Source organism: Schistocerca piceifrons, chromosome 3 (assembly GCF_021461385.2).
Source record: "Schistocerca piceifrons isolate TAMUIC-IGC-003096 chromosome 3, iqSchPice1.1, whole genome shotgun sequence".
Taxonomy (NCBI): domain Eukaryota; kingdom Metazoa; phylum Arthropoda; class Insecta; order Orthoptera; family Acrididae; genus Schistocerca; species Schistocerca piceifrons.
In genome coordinates, this window is record NC_060140.1 from 365,296,817 (window position 1) to 365,317,670 (window position 20,854).

A 20,854-nucleotide genomic window follows, 5' to 3' on the forward strand; every position below is an offset into this window, starting at 1 on the left:
ACAATAAAGAGGAAGATAGCTAAAAACAGCCACCATCTTCTAGCCAGCCACGCCCTACAACCCCGACCACGTCACTTGCTCCGGTCATCCTATTACAATTGTATGAAATATTGAAAATGAAACTTTGTTGCCCCTGGAAACCTTTAGTTAGGCAACCTGCAACTGAAACGGTTTTTTAATAATACAGGTATGGTGGAGGAAACATAACAGCCTTTGCTCAAACTTTCCTGTAGAAAAGCTCCCTTTTTGTTGACAGCTAATTCGACTAACAATAATTCATCTGAGGTTCCAGCAACATTAGTGGCGCGCCTTTTTCAGAAAATTATCCTCTTCTGCTCGTGGAGTAGTGGAAATGTCGTTTCAGTGATTAGTGCCATTATACACGTTTTAATTCCCAGGAGACTAAAGACAGTATAGTTTTCGATTTTTAATAATATAGGCATTTATTATCCAAAATTCGGTTCTTCTTTATCGTCTAATGAATAGAAGGCAAGTAATGACAAAAATATTTTTAAAATCTGTTATTTTAGCTCTTAAAAACAGCAAAATGAAAATACCTAATAGAAATACATTTTTACATTGCCATCAGTGAATTGTTCGTATGATATGAAAACATGTATGGTTATCTCTCCTAAAGACTGTGTTAAAAATTTTACAAGATACATTGAAATAACGTCATTCCAAAATCTTCTTCAAACTGCTTCGTGTACAACGATCTTTTTCCACTAAGTAGTCGTCAGAACAATGGTCTTTATTAATGTACATGGTTTTCTTTTCTGAATTTTATAACAGACCTCCATCTCGTAATTTTCTTTATTGATGACATCCTATGAAGTTTCCACCTGTAAGAGAAAAGAGAGTAATATTTTGTTGGTAATTCTTCTTGGCAGACAGAAAAAATACAGCTGCTCCATTTCACTCACACTGAAATAAAGACATAACACGTACCTCGAGACTGGCTGAGGCATAATCCTTATTTCCTAACTGTCAAAACATTGCATTATGGAAGTGACACGGATTATACAATTTAATTATACAACTTCGCCTGAAGATGGCCAGAAAACTGCACCGAAATATTGTGGCAGAACGTTGCAGACATCCGGCAGTTCTCCCGAAATGTTGTGGAGCAACTTAATTATATTTTGTATGTCACATAAATGGGCCACATTAGAAGACACCTTTCACACTGCATTCTAAAACAAATTCTGTGTGTAACACCTCCGAATTTACTGAATACTCTTACAGCTTTTTAAATAAAGCAAACGTTATTAACATTATATACCTTCGTTTTTCATCTCTTCATATCTGCAGAACTCTGGTGCTAGAGGGTGTCGAATTGTTGCGTGTGACATTACTGTGTGTAAAGTAACTACTGGTATGTCGGTGCATCAGTAAGAGCGTGCTGTAATTGAACTTCTAATTCCAAAAGTTCATCTACACATGGTGCACCCTCTTCTTCAGTATTACAATGCCAGACCGCACGCGAGCGCTGCGACATCAGCAAAAATCTGGCGCCTTGATTTCACTGTCACCGATCATCCTACAGTCAATCTCGACTTTGATCTATCCGATTTTCACCTCTTTTCAAAACTTAGAAAACACCTTCGAAGAATTCACTTCGCTTAGTCAACAAAGTCAAACATTCTACAGTGACGCTATCAACAAATTGGTCTCTCGTTTGGAGAAATGTGTTCGTTTTCAGGCTGACTATGTTGAGAAACAAATAAGTACATTTGAAGAATAAAGATGTAGAACATTAATAACCTTTGTTTCATTTAAAAATTGGAGGCATTACTTTCAGCTCGCCTCATATATCTAACCTATTTCCATCTGATTAGTGCCATAACCCATTGTGTAGTATTCCTACAACCTGACAGATTTTTCTCTTACTCCTCCCAGAGCAGTTCCGTACATCTCACTCTGTAAACGAATAGGCTGATATTTCCTTGCTACACGTAATATAAACTATGAAATAATAACTGGTTACAGAGTAAATTGAAGTTCTAAAGTGGATAGTAATTTCATTTATGGATATTAGCTAGTTTCTGATTAGGGTATTTAGCATTACTGTCATTGCTCCCTACGTATTGAGTAGAAAACAGCGAACAGAAATCCGTGTGTAGAAGTTTTATCGAACGAGCATCGAAAATATGGAGACAGGCACGAACATGTGTGCTACCTCAAACACTTTACCACCATATTCGCTCCTAATCCTTCTTCCTTTCACGCTCCTCGCCATGGATTAACGCTGCACTCAGTCAGGACCCATAAGAGACAATACACGTTTGATGAAACAGTTGATATTATTCACGCTAATATTAATAGTAAACAAAATTTCAACAAGTTTTAAAAGTTAATGTGACCATTACTTCAGCATTCTTGATATTTGCGCAATACACATATCGCATCACTTTCAGTATATAGGGCATAGTACTACATCTTTATAGAACATACACTGATCAATCAAACGTAATAATGTATTGAAGTTTCTGTAATACCATTTTGTGTAGATAAAATGTGCCATAATAAAACAATGGCCAATGTGATGACACTAGAAAATGTCAATGAAAAAAATATGATACATCAGAATCAAACGCAAATATAGATATATCTCATTAATAATTGTCCATGCCGCAACTGAGGACAAGGAGGAAGACATAAAAATGAATTCTGACACCTTAGACCAGATGTACTCCAAATTACCACAATAGGACATCGAAACTTTGCTGAGAGACTTAAATGCCAAAATAGGACAAGAACAGCAATGCCAACCTTATAAAGGCATGTTCGGTCTTCACACTGAATAAAATGATAATGGTATAAGACTTGTCAACTTCGCCACAGCTAGATACATGAAAATAGCAAATACATCATTCCCCCATAAAGACATCATAAAGCAACATGGACCTCACCGGATGGATTAACTACGAACCAAATAGACCATGTTTTGATAGAGAAAAAACATAAAATACCAATAAGAGATGTTAGGAGAAAGAGATGTTAGGACAATGAATAGGATCAGACCATTCTCTTGCGGTAATAAAGATGAAACAATCATTACTAAAACCACCAAGTAAGAACAACAGTGGTAAAAGAAACCAAAGAGTAGATGTGAGTAGGCAAAAAGAGGAGGAGGTGAATAAACAGATTAAGATCAACATTAAAAATAAATTCACTGAATTAAAGAATGACAACAATAGAAAGAAGATGAAGACATCAACACAAAATGGAAGAAGATAACAACATATATGATGGAGACAGCGCATGAACTACTAGGAGATAATAATAATAGCAATATAAAGCGCAAATCATGGTTTAATGAAACTTGTAGGAAAGCAGTACAGGACAGGAAGAGAGCCAGAAGGAATGATGAACAATAACAACCATGAAAACCAAACAACATACAGGAAAGCCACTAGAGAAAGAATAGTATAATAAGGCGAGAGAAAAGAGCATAGCTATTGAAAAGAGTACAGAGCTAAGGCTGTGATAATGAGGGATGAGAATGGAAAATTGATCACTACGAATGAAGGAAATTTAGAGAACTGGAGCAAATACTTCAAAGAACTGGTGAACAACCCGGTAGATACCTGCAACAATGAAAACAAGGGAGAAAACATCAGAATGTACGACCATTAGTCGAAGAACCAACTCTGATGGAGGTGAAGGAGGCAATAAAAAGGCTAAAAAATGGGAAGGCCTCTGGAATAGACATGACATCAGCAGAGCTCATCAAAGAAGGGGGAGAGAAGATGCATGAATGGTTGGCAAAACTGATAAAAGAGGTATGGAGAAAGGAAATAAAGCCGGAGAATGGAAAACTGCTGTTGTATATCCCATATACAAGCAAGGAGACAAAATGCTGACACAGAACTACAGAGGGATATCTCTCCTATGCACATTCTATAAAGTAATATCAAGAATTATACTAAACATTCTCAACCCAAACATTCAGGAAATATTAGACACAGCACAAGCAGGGGTCAGAAGAACCAAATCAACAATCGGCCAAATATTCACACTAAGACAAATATTAGATAAGAACTGGAGGCACAATCATGATACCTTTTGCCTGTTTATAGATTTCAACAAAGCATATGACAGCATAGTAAGAGAGGAAATGTGAAGGCTAACGGCAGAATATGGGATACCTGAAAAGCTGATGTGTAAGTACAGGGGGAGTTCTCAGAAGTATTTGAAGTAAAAATAGGAGTGGGACAGGGAGATATTATATCATAAACCCTGTTTAATTTGACCCTCAACAACACCCTGAGGAGAAAAACATGTGAAAGTGCAGGAGTCACCATAGCAAAAAAGATAAATGTCCTGACTTTTGCGGATGATATTGTGCTGATAGGAAAGAACATGGAAGAACTGGAGAAAATGGAGACTGTGCTAATGGAAGAGGGTAAGAAAGTAGGTCTAACTATAATTGAAAGTAAAACAAAGTTCATGGTAGTAGGAAGAAGAGTTCGTTTAGGACCAAACCATCTAAAAATCGGAAATCTAACAATACAGAAGACAGACACATTCACATACCTCAGTGTCAACATCAACCATAAAACATTATAGAACAAGAGATAGTATTAAGAATTCAAGCTGGGGAAATATGTCTAGGGCTATGCACAACATCATAAGTTCGAAGTTACTATCAAGGCAGGCAAAAATACGAATATATCAGACCATCATCAAGCCAATAGCGTCTTGTGCAAGTGAGACATGGACTCCGACAATGAAAACACTTTTGAAAATAAAGTACAGAGAAAACTGTATATACCACTGAAAGTGGATAATAAGGAAAAACAGAGAACGCAGACAATGATACACCCCGCCTGACGTCGTAGAGAATGTAAAAATTAAGAGCCTAAGATGGTACGGAAATGTGAGGAGGAGAGGGGAGAACACTATAATAACGGCTTTAATGGATGGAGAAGGAAAGAGACCACTGGGACAACCGAGAATGAGATGGAAGGATAATACCATGGGAGACATGCAGGTTCTGGGTCCGGGCAGATGTAGATGCAGATGAGAGGAAAGTGTGGAAGGCTGGACTGAGTGAGGCCAAGGACCAACTGTGGTTTATGTGGCCGGTATAAGTAAGTAAGAATGGGACTGTGACTGATCCTAGACTTAAAGAAAATGGGTACCAACAGTCGTAATTTTATTTAATATTTTTGTTTAGCTATCAGTTTCGGTGAGTCGTGGGCATCACCTTCAGGCCTCTGTACAAATCGACAAAATCATCAAACTAACAACAGAAAAGGAATATATTATGCAACATCAATTATCATTATATGCAATAAATTCACCATGCACATGCATTAGAATAAAATATAAAAAGAGGCATCAAAAATCTCAAGATTTTAAAACAAAAAGAATGGCATACAAATATTGGTCACTGAATTGTCACGTAGTCATTAACAAAAATCATTAAAACAAAAACAACACTAACATAATTCTACGAAATACGGTAAACGTTACTATACAGAAGTAATTAGAAAGGCCTTCATTGAAAACTACGCTAATTCTTGTACAGACAGTGATATCACATACAGTGGTCGTACTGTCATGAAGACAGAAAATCTCTCTCGAAACATAAATATTGAAAAATTTACATTCTAATAATCTCTTCTGGCTTTCAACGTTTCTCTTATTGTCTTACTGTCTTGTCTCATATTCCACACATAAGCAGCGTTTCTGTGGTTTGACAGATATTGATTCACATCCTGTCTCATTAATATTATCAGTCTCTCTTGGTTCTTTGTTCAGTCACTCATGTTCTGTTGTGGATCAGTTCATATTCATCTAAAATGCCTATTTTCTTCGTAAACTATTTCATTCTGTGCTAGTACAGCTTAAAACGATTGACAGGGTTTCTTATTACAAAAATTCTCATATTACATTATGTAGTGATACTTTCTATAAGTTTTGACCAAATTTTAGAGCTCACTAATTACATTACTTTAAAACTGGTTTTTAATGGATATGACTCTCGAATAATGGGACATGTTATATATAGCTACATACAACAAGCAAAAAAATATTGAGTTTTTGATCCAGGCTTTTACTTTGATCTAAATGCATGGTTGCCATTTCTGGTTTTCTATTCTTTTTAACGGTTCTTACAGTCCTCCAGTACAGCAATTATCGTTCTCCCTTTATCATATTTTTTTCGTTCATTATTTCGTTTTCTTATTTTTCAGTATTTTCAGTTCGAGTCAGAGTCTCTGTCTTGAAGACTTTTCGTTACAGTATGACCAGTCAATGGGATACGATTGTTTGCACGAAATGACTCAGCGTAATTTTCAATGGAGGCTTTTCTAATTACTACACTATAGCAAATTTCACTGTATTTCGTAATAATACGTTATTGTTGTATTTTGTTATAGCGACTTTTGTTAACACAGCTAATGGGCACATAACAGTTCAGTGAGCAATCTGTATGCCAAGATTTTTATTTTAACCACACGTTATTGTGGTCTCCTTTCATATTTTGTACTAATCCATGTATATATGGTGAATATATTTCACGTAATGACAATCGGTGTTGCATAACAGATTCGTTTTCTGTTGTTAGCTTGAGGATTTTATCGATTTGTATGGGAGCATGAAGAATCAGGCACTGAATCTGGTAGCTAAATAAAATTACGTAATAAAATTATGGCTCTTGGAATCTATTTTCCCTGAGTGTAATAGCATATTTATCCACCTTTTTAAAGCAATACCGCAGCGATTCTGCTTGGGACAGATTCGTTAAGTCCTTGGTACGTTTCCAGATGCGTGTGGTAACAGATGTGTACACACAGCTCAGACAGTTCCCGCAAATTACGGGACTGTGCTTTGCGGGCGTGGAGATGGCCTTGTGGCTGTGGCATTTATCCTGCTGGAAGATGCCATCGTATATGAGGAAGGCATCGAGCATGAAGGGACGAAGTTGTTCGACAACACTGTGCACGTAGTAGTCCTCAGCTGTCATGGTGCTCCCTCTTACTACCATAGGTTCTAAGACGTCCAGGTGAATGTCCTCCATAGCATAATACTGCTCCCTCCAGCTTGCATCAGCCGTGTGGCACAGGTATTGAGCACCAGTTTACCTGTATGACTCCGTATCCAGACACGACCATCGACCTGGTGTAACATAAAATGTAATTCATCCAACTGGGGGAGTGATTTCCATTCATCCACAGGCCAAAATTAACTATCCCCTGCCCACTTCAGTCGTAACTAACGATGTTATTGGCTCAAAATGAGAAAATATAGGTGCCGTTCGCTGCCAAGACCCATACCCGACCATGTGCGCTGGAAGGTGTGCTCCGTAACACTTGACCTTTTACCAGTTCTCTCGTCAGTTCTTCCACTGATCGCCACCTGTCCTACTTTACTGGGAGGGCAAGCCTACGTTGAGGCGCGAATATCCAGTGCATTACTGTTTATTTCCGTTTTTACCGTGCTTCAGCCACTACGCAGAGGTACTCGCAACAGTAGCACACGAACAGTCGACCGAATCCGCAATTTCTGAGATGCTCGTTCTCAGACTCCGAGTCATAAGAACCTGCCCTCTGTCGAAGTCAGTGGATTTCCTTATTTGCTCTTCGCATGATTACTAAAATGATAGCTCATCCGTCTCTTCTACACACGTATACATTCGTTACTGGGTCACATGCTCTCAGTGTCTGCAGGCCGTATTCAGTCTCGTGTTGGGCCGTGGCCGTAATGTTTTGGCTCATCACTACAGGTCTGCACTTGTCACTTCAAGCCACATCCTTTAGTGACTTGTTTTCAAGCAGGTCGAATTATAAAAGCTTTCGCGATTGTTTCTCACACTACTAGCAGCACTGAGCGTGCTACAGTCTTGTAATCGTAGCTTTCAATCGCATCATGCAAACAGGCGGAAAATTCAGCAACAACTGTCGAACAGGTCACTGGACTTCCAAAGACGGTTTGAAATTCATCTCAACCACATAATAGCTGCATCACACATAAAAATATATTTCTACATAAAAATCAATCTGGATTTGGTGTGAAAGGACTTTGTTTGACAGTGTATAATTATTAATGAAACTTAATTCTCTACATTGTACTAGAACATCAAATATTGAAAGTATGTCATTATCGATATCGACATCAGAAAAAAACTTCAAATGGTAAATACACTGTCTCACTACAAAAAAGAAGCATCCAGAAAATGGGATGAGGAGTTCCGCCTTATGCAAGAGACCTTTTTTCTTTTGTTTCACCCATACATGTTTCAGCACTTTTGTGCTATCATCAGTAGGTTCTATTTTTATTTTTAACTTACATTGTATTATTGTCCTCTTGTTTTGGTAGCTGTTATGCTACACAATATACAACGTCATAGTTTTGAAGTTGTGTTATGTTTTCCTGTTTTGTTAGCGAAGTAAATGGGCTTACTTCTTTGCCTGTGTTCGTGTGGTAATGCAGTTTTTCGATTACTCAAAACGTAGGTGGAGTTATCGCTGCCATTACGTGTTACAAGATGATTACAGCATCCAGAAATGTCGGAGGAAACTAAGCGAAACTTCACTGGTTGAGAGGGAATTTTATGGCTTGAGCTCAGAATTCTCTAATTCGGTTGGAGAAAATGTAATTAGCCGTTGTGTTCTTTCCTGGGCCAAGCTGTCCCAAAAATGCTGTAATTGGTCCTAGATATCCTGGATGCTGGCACTGGGTTGAAGTTGACGTCCGTGCTGCTGCCAGTGATGTCATACTGGGAACAGACCTAGGGATCCGGCTGGCCATGAGGGTACCTCATCATTGCCCTGACAGTTTTTAGAGACACATTCAATGTGTAGACGGCCATTGTCCTGTCGAAATATGACACCAGCATATTGATGCTTCAGAGTCACACATGATGACACAGGACGTCTGAGGCGTGCCACTGTGCTGCCAGACTTCCGTCAGTCACTGCCAGACTTCACCTGAAGTTAAACCGATGGCCTACTACACCACGACTCCAGGAGTAACGCTCTCCCCACGTACTGCCACACGCTCCTCCGATGGCGATCCCGAGTATTCGCTGAACGTAGGCGACACCACTAGTCAGCAGTCTATGCTTCCAGATCACGGCACAACTACAACCAGAGCCGTTTGTGTTATGCTAAGTAAAACTGTAAATGTCGTGTGAATAGGGCCTTCCGTCGGGTAGACCGTTCGCCAGGTGCAAGTCTTTCGGTTTGACGCCACTTCGGCGACTTGCGCGGCGATGGGGATGAAATGATGATGATTAGGACAACACAATACTCAGTCCCTGAGCGGAGAAAATCTCAGCCCCAGCCGGGAACCGAACCTTTTTTTTTTGTAACCATATATATATTTATTTAAATATATTAACAACGATACATTAAAAAAGGCATTTTCTTCTATTAGCCTATTATATTCCTAGTGTTGGTTAATATTACTGTCATTTTATAGGTTTTCGTTTTTATATATTTTTCCTTTTTCGTTTTTCTTTTATTGTTGTTCCTTGAAACCTTTTACATGGCCATGCAATTGTGTCCCACTTCAAACTTGCAGATAGAGGACGCGCTAAACGGAAGGGGCTGCTCACTAATTTCCGAAATCCGATCTTCTCCGATGATGTAGAGCATACATTATTACCACCAACTTTCATAACGCGCAATGATCACTATTCAAAGAAAAGGGAAATTAGAGCTCGTACTGAGGCGTTAAGACAGTGGTTTTTCCTCGCGTGACCCGCGAGTGGAACAGAGCAAGGAACGAGAGGGGGGGCGGGGATGCGGGTGGGGGAAGGGGGTTAAGAAATATGACTTTGGCGCGAATAGTGCTCTCCGCCACACACCGTTTGGTTGCTAGCGGAGTATATATGTACCTGTAAATGTACCCTACCAGGCCTGGTAACAGCACTGAATACGCATTACACTGATGCATTCTGGTGGACGTTCTACCTGTCTCAGGAAATTGCAACTGTAAAAATATACATACGCTTCGATAGTATGTACTATTACGCAGTTAAATTGTCTTCCAAGTTCCGGGTGTTTCACCTTCTTTTTTACAAGGCGTGTGTAATGAACTCAGTTGTGAAAAGTAAGAAAATATTATCCCGTGAAAAAATAACACTACGTAGATCTCAAACTGAAGTATAGGCCTAATATTAAATATGTAGGAGGCATGAGTGAATTTGAAAGTTGAAACGTAGTCTGTACATATAGAGTTCTCTGACACTGTTTTATCACATGGTATCACTTTGTCTATCATTGTCAGGACTGCAGTTGTTACTGCTGAGTGTGATACAGGCTTCGCTTAAATGGCTAAGCAGGGACGGCTAGAGGACAAATGTAAGGATGTAGACGCGCATATCACTAGGGGTAAGATAGATACTGCCTACAGGAAAATTAAAGCGACCTTTGCAGAAAAGAGAACCACTTGTATGAATATCAAGAGCTCAGATGGAAACCCAGTTCTAAGCAAAGAAGGGAAAGCAGAAAGGTGGAAGGAGTATATAGAGAGTCTATACAAGGGCGATGTTCTTGAGAACAATATTATAGAAATGGAAGAAAATGTAAATGAAGATGAAATAGGAGATATGATACTGCGTGAAGAGTTTGACAGAACACTGAAAGAACTAAATCGAAACAAGGCCCCGGGAGTAGACAACATTCCATTATGACTACCATCTAGTGAGCTAGATATATGAGACAGGCGGAATACCCTCAGACTTCAAGAAGAATATAATAATTCCAGTCCCAAAGAAAGCAGGTGTTGACAGATATGAAAATTACCGAACCATTAGTTTAATAAGCCACGGCTGCAAAATACTAACACGAATTCTTTACGGATGAATGGAAAAACTGGTAGAAGCCGACCACGGGGAAGATCAGTTTGGATTCCTTAGAAATGTTGGAACACGTGAGGCAATACTGACCCTACGACTTATCTTAGAAAATAGATTAAGGAAAGGCAAACCTACGTTTCTAGGATTTGTAGACTTAGAGACAGCTTTTGACAATGTTGAATGGAATACTCTCTTTCAAATTCTGAAGGTGGCATTGGTAAAATGCAGTGAGCGAAACGCTATTTACAATTTGTACAGAAACCAGTTGGAGGTTATAAGAGTCGAGGGGCATTAAAGGGAAGCCGAGGTTGGGAAAGGAGTGAGACAGGGTTGTAGCCTATCCCCAATGTTATTCAATCTGTATATTGAGCAAGCAGTAAAGGAAACAAAAGAAAAATTCGGAGAAGAAACAAAAACTTTGAGGTTCGCCGATGACATTGTAATTCTGTCAGAGATAGCAAAGGACCTTGAACAGCAGCTGAATGGAATGGACAGTGTTTTGAAAGGGGGATATAAGATGAACATCAACAGAATAAAAAAAAGATAATGGAATGTAGTCGAATTAAATTGGGTGATGCTGTGGGAATTAGATTAGGAAATGAGACGCTTAAAGTAGTAAAGAAGTTTTGCTATTTGGGGAGCAAGATAACTGATGATGCTCGAAGTAGAGAGGATATAAAATGTAGACTGGCAATGGAAAGGAAAGAATTTCTGAAGAAGAGAAATTTGTTAACATCGAGTATAGATTTAAGTGTCAGGAAGTCGTTTCTGAAAGTATTTGTGTGGAGTGTAGCTTTGGATGGACGATAAATAGTTTAGACAAGAAATGTGGTGCTACAGAAGAATGCAGAAGATTAGATGGGTATCACATAACTAATGAGGAGGTATTGAATAGAATTGGAGAGAGGAGAAATTTGTGGCACAACTTGCCTATTCTGAGGGATCAACGGATCACCGATTTAGTAATGGAGGGCAGCGTGGAGGGTAAAAATCGTAGAGGGAGAACAAGAGATGAATACACTAAACAGATTCAGAAGGATGTGGGCTGCAGTAGGTACTGGAAGATGAAGAAGCTTGCACAGGATAGAGTAGCGTGGAGAGCTGCATCAAACCAGTCTCTGGACTGAAGACCACAACAACAACAGTTTCGTTAACAGTTTCCAGTTTCTGGCCCATTTCCAAGTGAGCCATGCAACTCATTTTACAAATCAAGCAGGTTAACCTCAAGGTCATTGTAAGGTGTATGCTTCGCCGGCGATGGGCGAGGCATGACAGAATCTCTGACCAGAGAGTAGTTTATTGTTAGTTGTTGCTTGTCGCGAGTCTGCACTTGACTGCGCGAGTGGACAGTGCTAGTCTGCAGTAGCAGTCGGTCGGATACAGTAGCGAGTGGACGGTTGTAGTGAGCGGGAGTCGGCATTCGTCGGCTGTGTGCTCTGCTCGCGACTCTGGTCAGGACTCTGGACGATGAGTATTGTTGTTGAAGGTAAAGAAGAGCAGATATAGATGCAGTTTTCATTGAGGTAAGAATTTTGTGCTTTTTTATTCAGAATACAGGGCCGAAGGTCAGCGCTGCTTGCCCTTATAAAATTTACCAGATATTATTATTTCTGTTGAGAGGTTACATTTGGTTCGTGGTTCATTATTTAATTAATATTATTGTGGGTTCATGGTCAATTTTCATTCATTAATTTTTGTATGAGGAGGTTACACTAGGCACCATTTTGCATTTTTATTTAACAATATTTCGTGCGGAGAGGTTACATCATGTCTTTACTGTGGTATTGCCTCTGCTAATATGCTTTACATATAATTCTAAATATACTCTCCGCAAGCTACTGTTCAGCGCATTATTGATTTTCCAGAATATTTGTTCAGCTTATTGAGAGAGAAATCACTGTGGAAACTCTCATTACCCAGGATCATCTCTTTCATATTGTTCTCACGATATCAACAATTTCTCACGATGGAGGCAATATGCTTGTAGCTTAATCTTCTTCCAATCAGTTTGTGACACCTACCAACTCCTCATCCAACATTACTTACGTTTGTAAAACGTAATATGCAACTCCTCGCGAAAAACGAAATACAGACTGCTTAGTTTAGGAGATTCTCCATATCTTTTAAAAGTGTTTTAGGGTAGTAGTTCAAGTTTTCGGACGACAGTTCTTATCCTGCATTTGTTGCTTTAATCGCTCTGCACATTTTTCTGACGACATAGTAAGACACGTCTGGATCAAACGCACACAATACCCGAAATATGGTATCCATTTTGCAATGAGAGCCTAACTAGCTGTATAATAATCATAAAATAAATTATTTCAGTTACTTAAAGTAATGCAAATCAAAGAAAAATAAGTTCCAATCTAAATAGTAAAGTTACACACTGCGACAGATTCAAACTCTGTATCATACAAGAATTATTATCCTAATACTTTCCTGTAGTAGGCGGATAGTCTATCTGAATGTCATTCAAAGATTGACATTTTATTGTACATCTAAATGCATTCGTTTAAAGCTACTGTGAAATGCGTGGTTATGGTACTCCCAATTTGAATCATAAATCTAGAGCTATACCCGTTCCCTTTCCATATGCAGGGCATTTGCTTTGCAATGCTTGGGAAGCATAATCGCTTAATTGTCATTTGCGCTCCGTAATTAGTTTTATAGTGTCTTGGTGGACTCTAAGGAAGTTATGTCCGTAGATTTCACGTTTAATATTGTTTCTTGGGAAGTAGTGTTTTGTCGGATACTTGACGCCAAGTCATATTCCTTAGTTCTCAAGCAAACCAGTCACCAATTGTGCTGCCCTTCTTTATAATCCTTGCCATTCCTGTTTGTTGTGGCTCCCACACGAGTTTAAGTAGTCTGTACACTTGATTGCATTTACCAGTATACTACCAATAAACCGAAGTCTGCCATTTGCTTCAAGCACTACTGAGCAATGTAATCATTCCATTTCGTGTCCCCACAAGTTGTTACACCCAGGTATTTGTATGAGTTGGCTGATTCAAACCGTGTCTCAATAAAATTGCGGCTAGTATACTAAGTTCTTCGTTTGTGAAGTGCACAATATTACATTTCTGAACATTAAGATCAGTTACCCAAACTTTGCACTATTCTGAACTTTTATAGAGATCTGACTGGATCTTTGTGCAGCTTTTTCTCGAGATATTGTTTCATTCAAGACAACTGCATCACCTGCAAAAACTCTCACGTTATTATTAATATTGGCTAGCAAGTCATTAACATACAAACCCTTTCCATCGAGAAAAACATGTTGCATCGTCTCCACTAAGAAATCCTCAGTCCAGTCAAAATATAATTTCAACATGATCGTGCTATTGTGTCTATGCGTTCATGTGGTCATGGTCAAACGCTTTTTGGAAATCAGTACTTACTGCACATGTCTGACTGCCTTGACCCACGGCTTTCGTGATGCAAAAGAAGTACAGTACTAGTACACTTTCACATGACCAATGTTTTCCGAAATCATGTTGGTCGGCATGTAGCAGGTCATTCTGATCGAGATACCACATGACGTTACGTCGTTTTTATTTCATCGCCTCTAGTTGCTCTCTGTGTCTCTACGTGCTAGCCGGCCGGGGTGGCCGAGCGGTTCTAGGCGCTTCAGTCTGGATCCGCGCGATCGCTACGGTCGTAGGTTCGAATCCTGCCTCGGGCATGGATGTGTGTGATGTCCTTATGTTCGATAGGTTTAAGTTGTTCTAAGTTCTAGGGGACAGATGACCTCAGAAGTTGAGTCCCATAGTGCTCAGAGCCATTTGAACCATCTACGTGCTACACTCTCAGAGAAGAAGACATAGAAGAAAGGTTGACATGGATACTATATTTCTGAGTGGAGCCCATCACGTTTCAGAGGCTTTACCAACGATACTACTTTTTACACAAATGCACCTAATTAAACATTCTCCCAAGAACTCTGGTCGTCTGAGATCATCAGATATTCTATTTGTGATCTTAAATTTTGGAGGATAAACATTGAACCTATATACCTATTAACAAGCTTGGCGCACTTTAGATTTTGGCCCTAGCAGTTAAAATAGGATGTTCTCGTTACGGTGATATCTGATGTAGAATCGAAATCATACAAAATAAATGGTATCTTCACTTTATCTACTGATGAATGAAGGTCTACAACCAGAATATGACGCGATAGTAGAATGAATATTTGAGGTGGGTTCATCGTTCAAGCTGCTGTTCTCGTTCTTGTTGTTATGGTCGCCAGTCCGAAGACTGGTTTGATACAGCTTCACGCTAGACTCCCCTGTGCAATCTCTTCATCCCTTCATCTCTGCATAACTGCTGCAACCGACATCTATTATGAACTTGTTTACTGTATTCGAGCCATTACCAAACTGAACATTCCTTGGTGACTCAGGATGCGTCCTCTCAATGGATTCCTTCTTTTAGTCACATTGCCCCACAAACTTCTTTCCCAAATACGGTTCTGTACTTCCTCATTAGTTATTAGATCTATTCATCTAAGCTTCAACGTTCTTCTCTAGCAACACATTTCAAAAGCCTTTATTCTCTTCTTGTCTGAACTGTTTATTTCCAGCGTTTCACCGCCGTACAGGAATACACTAAAAACAAATGCTTTCATAACAGACTTGTTAACATTTAAGTTTTTAATCGATGTTAACAAATTTGTCCTCTTCTGAAGTCCCTTTCATATTGTTACCAATCTGTATTTTACAGTCTCTCCAATTCGTCCATCAACTATTACTTTGCTGCCAAAATTTGAAAACTTACGTACTGTTTTTAGTGCCTCATTTTCTTACCTAATTCCCTCAGCATTGCCTCATTCCTTTTGACTATACTCCTTTACCTCTGCTTCATTTTTGTTTTTGCTCGTCTCATAACGTCTTTTCTAAAGATAACATATTAAAATGCAATGAATTGGACAGTTTATCAAGCTACAGATTACACTTAAGCAGTCACCAGTTTTTGCAAAAACAGACATAATGTCTGATAGGATAGCCGCAATCAGTGATTTTACAGTTTTACTTATAATCCGTCTTGACTGCAAAATGTTTATTCATATGACCGGTTTCGGTTCCTCTGGAACCATCTTCAGATCTGATATTTCGGTTACAGGAGTAACCCGTGCAAATACATCAACTTTCACATGCTGCATGTGAAAGTTGCTGTATTTGAACGGGTTACTCCTGTAACTGAAATATCAGATCTGAAGATGGTTCCAGAGGAACTGAAGCCGGTCATATGAATAAACATTTTGCAATCAAGACGGATTATAAGTAACATTGACCAATTACAATAGCGCAAGCCACGGACTAAAGTGAGGGCGACATTTTTAACAAGAAATAAAATCTGATAGTTATGTTCATATAACTCTCATCAAATGTGATAGTTCATACATCACATAGATCTATCTCCGAGATATAAATCAGTATCGAAAGCTTTGCCCAGCACCGTCTAATATTCTGCACCAAAGAGTCTACTTTCTCATTTGTATTGATCGACATCTGCTTTACTTTCTGCCTCTCAGCTCCAAACAGATCAACCCGTAGTGATGCAGTTAATTAAGAGGTTGTTATGGTGAAAGTATTCTTCAACTGTGACTGTGCGTAATAACTGGATACCAAAGAAACCAAACTGTTCGCATTATTAATGCTGTAAAGTTCTGGTATCGAACTATATTTCGATCTTGAATTGCGTCCTTAAGATTAAATTTTGATTTCGATCAGCTATCTTACCTGCCGCACCCTGTAGAACAGTCACTACAAAATGTACGATGCTACGGGGTCGTCTCGTTTACAGTTGCTGCCGTAATCCTTCTGTTACATCTCATTACCTTCACTTTCAATTAAATCAGATTCCTGCCTTTGTTAACAAGAATTTCTATTCTGCAGGTGAATATCAATCCCGTTGTTTGCAGTTTAGTTTAACTTAGTATTCTGATGCTTTGTCATTATCAAATCTTCTGGATACCGCTAAGGCTTACTTCTTTTGTAGACAGCCTTAATATTTTGCAACGATCGAAACAGAGAGACACTAAGTTAATGATTCAGTGACATAATATTACTAAAATTATTAGTCTGAAGTTCTAAGAATTTTTAATTCGATCGTGGGTGAGGCTGACTAGGATTTACTGAAAGCTAGTTTGTCGACTTTTTAGTGCAACAGGTTCTATCTTCAGTTTCTTACTGTGTAACATGATAATTTAACAAAACGGGAATTTAGTGTATTAAGTGTCCCCAACATGAATGTACGTTCGTAGGATAAACTAGTAGACGTTTTTACACTAGGTTTAAGAAGCACCGCAATGTGAGTAAACCTAAATGTGCATTATCTATGCATCTTGCACTTAATGCTCGCAGGCTGGGCGATATCGTCGACGATCTTTCAATATGGCAAATATACTGCAAAGGCTTGACCCTGAAAATTCTAGAAGAGAGAGATTTCCTAAGCTGGAACAAGCAGCACTGGCATTGCTCTGAACGAACAGCTAGAATTTAAACATAAAAATATTTTGAGTAATTTTTTGCAGTGTTTGCAATAGCCAATTAATTTTTTTGCTAATATGCTCTTGTCGCGTTTTTCCGTAGTCCCAGCACGGTTGATGTTCCTAGTGTTCTTTGTCTTCCGTTTGTTGGCCGTTTAATATCTGGTTGCGTGCGTACGGGTTTGGTTCCTCATCGCATATTTTTTTTTTTTTTTTAATTTTTGGTCCTGCTGCCATGTGGGTTTTAGATTAAATCATTAGCACCTTTTATGGTGTCGTTTAGGCATTATTCTTACTGGTATTTATTATTTTAAATATTTTAATTGTTGATCCAGTGGTTTATTTAGCACATTACGTACTTTAGTTTATGTTTACATTTTTAAGGCTTCTGGCCTGTGTTTTTGTTGTCACAATTGCTTCTTTGCTGAAATTACAGCAGTTATTCATCGGACTTTCTTATCCGTCCTGAATAGTGCGCTGGTTTGACATTAGATGTTACAGGTATAAGTTTTGTGTTTATTGATTTTATTGGTTTTACCTCAGGTTTTTTTATACTTTCTCTAGTTCAGTTGGACCAGGTCCACTATGTTTTTATGGGGTGTTCATCTTTCGTGCACGTGCCGTTAACTTCACCTGCTTATTAACATTTTCATCACTTTGAACTTTATTTAGTTTCTCTTTTGCTCGGGTGCTCGCTTCTCACGCCATGTTTACTTTTGCGCAGGCTTGTAGTCACATTGCTCAAGCCCAGTTCCAGTGGCAGGTGAGTCAAATTGCTGCTTTCTAAAAATAATAATTACTTGGCTGACGTTGCGGTCGCATCGTTTTTCAGACGTTTAGTTCCTCAGTTACGGACACTTGAATAGCGCGTCGTCCGTCACAATTACGGCAAATTATGTGGTGCCTATCAATTACAGCACTTTGCTAACTTGACATCGGTTGGCCTTCCGAAAACGTAGCTAAATGGCTCAATTTTAGCCTTACTTTATAACTCTTGGTACCACCCTAGCCATCCTTCTACATGAGAACCATTTTAATTTGTCACAGCGGAACTGTTAATTCAAAGTAAATACTGAAAAACGTCATCCACGCCTCAGTATTGGATTGTGTGGATGTTTAAGACTAAAGCTATTTTGACATTTCAGTCGTTATCACCCAATTTTTTTCGTTAAGGATCCCTTGATCCTCCTTCTTTAAGTACCTTCCTTTTTCCAAAGACAAGTCCCAGAAAAGAAACTGAATCCATCCGAGGAGAGAACACTCTACCCCACGCTGATATAGTACGAGTCACTTTTTGATTATGAACAGAATTTAAAATTAAAAACGTGAGATCTCCGAGTTGTCTAACGTACACAGGCCCTCATAAGGATTGCCGTCAATGAACCACAAAAGACACCGTTTCTCGTATTTCGCTGGTGCACAATATGACAATTAAACGTGAATTAGGCGGCTACGTTGACAGAATCAGTACCAACCTTTAGTGCTTTTCGACAGGAGACGCCAACTTGGACTGTGCCATCCGGACACCTGGCAACCACTTTAATAATAGCCACGCTTGGCTCAATCACATTCATTGCCTCTTGGGTAGCAGACACCGAGAAAATAGTCACCATAAGCGCCATAAGCAACACAGCCAACAGAAGACGGTATTTCCTCATTGTACTCTTCTCGCCAAGAGAAATCTACTGGCGCAACAGCACCGCATTCGCTACTTATACCAGGCAGATAAAGACAAGGACAGAGTCAGTGTCCGACGAGGAATTACATTATCATAACCGACCTTCAAATGTTCTATGTGTGCACATCGCTGCGTTTTGCCATTTCCATCCTTACAGTTATCTGCCTTGCTGTAGACGAAAAACTTTTCTTATTTGGTAACCGTCTGCCCGCCTTCTACTTAGAGATACGTACATATCTTTAAGCAATACTCTGGCATATTGCCATCGAACACTGCAACTTTTCCTTTGAGACCTACTATCAGAGCCACAGAGTCGATTATGCGTGCATATATCATAACTCAAAGAATTCAAGGAATAAAAGAAAAATATTAGCAATAGCTTTAGCTATCACATAAGGCAACAATTTTGTTTCTGATTCTTCAATTTTTCCAGGCGTATTTTATGACGAAATAAATCTCGGGTGAACAGCCTGGCATGAGTGTGCAAAGGACACAATATTTCGGCAATCGACCACGTTGCCATCATCAGGTGTGCTGATGTATTGTATTGTCGATTGCCGAAATATTGTGTCCTTTGCACACTCATACAAAGCTTTTCATCCGAGATTTATTTCGTCAATTTTGTTTATTACCATAAACTGTTGTTGTAGCTACCCCTGTTCACAATGTATCAGTTTCAAACTGTTTATTATTGTGGTGAGGATATTTGATAGTCTTATACCACAGACGAAAATAGTTTTGTGTTTATATCCTGTAACTGCTGACTTCTTTCTTGTGCGTACTTCATATGCGTAAATGTGGATACTGACATACAGCTATCACTGTGAAGAGACATTGCTGGAGGAGGTTACTTCCATTACTGCTTCCCGCTATCCAACAAAACTTAGGAGGATCAATAGGGTCCTTAACGAAATAAATGGAGTGCTAAAGTAAGAAGTGTCAAAATAGCTTCAGTCTTGAAGGTCTACACAACCCCATGCTAATGCATGAATGACACCACATGCGGTGACGGCACTGCGGCTGAAGGTATGCACTGAGGTGACAAAATTTATGAGATAACTCCTAATATTGTGTCGGACATCCATTTGCCCCAGCGTACTGAAGCACCTCGATGTGGCGTGGACTCAACAAAATGTTGAAAGCCCCTGCGTAAATTTTGAGCAATGTTCCCTCTATACCCGTCTATAATTGCGAAAGCGTTGGTGGCACATGATATTGTGCACGAACTGACCTCTCGATTACGTCTCATAAATGTTCGATGGGATTCAAGTCCCGCAATATGGGTGGCCAAATCATTCGCTCTAATTGTCCGAATATTCTTCTAACCAATCGTGAACAGTTGTGGCCCGGCGACTTGACTCATTGTCATCCACAAGAATTCCATCGTTGCTACGAAACAAAGTCCATAAATGACTGCAAATGGTCTCGAAGTAGCCGAACATAACTATTCCACTCAATGATTGGTTCAGTTGGACCAGAATGCCCAGTCTACTTCATGTAAACACAGCCCACACCTTTATGGAGCCACCACCATCTTGCACAGTGCCTTCTTGGTAACTTGGGTCCATGACTTTGTGGTGTCTGCGTCACACTCCAACCCTACCATCAGCTCCTACTAATTGAAGTCGGGACTCATCTGGCCAGAATACGGTTTTCCAGTCGTCTAGTGACCAATCGATATGGTCATGAGTCCAGTACAGACTCTGCAGGCGATGTCGTGCTGTTAGCAAAGGCACTGGCGTCGATCGTCTGCTGCCATAGCTCATTAACGCCGTACGTCGTACGTCTCTCATTGATCCTTGCAGTTATTTCACGCAGTGTTGCTTGTCTGTTAGCACTGTCAACTTTACGCAAACTCCATCGGTCGGCAAAT

At 39.4% G+C, this 20,854-nt stretch overlaps 2 long non-coding RNA genes across 3 annotated transcripts in view; both read right to left on the bottom strand.

Moving 5' to 3' along the window:
• Positions 1–20,854, bottom strand: part of LOC124789277 — a 117,857-nt gene that overhangs the window by 52,847 nt on the left and 44,156 nt on the right. The window lies entirely within an intron of this gene.
• LOC124789276 lies at positions 507–19,000 on the bottom strand. Its single transcript, XR_007016098.1, has 2 exons — positions 18,779–19,000; positions 507–842 (listed from the first exon to the last, which is right to left on the bottom strand). It is a non-coding gene; the product is annotated as an uncharacterized LOC124789276 (long non-coding RNA).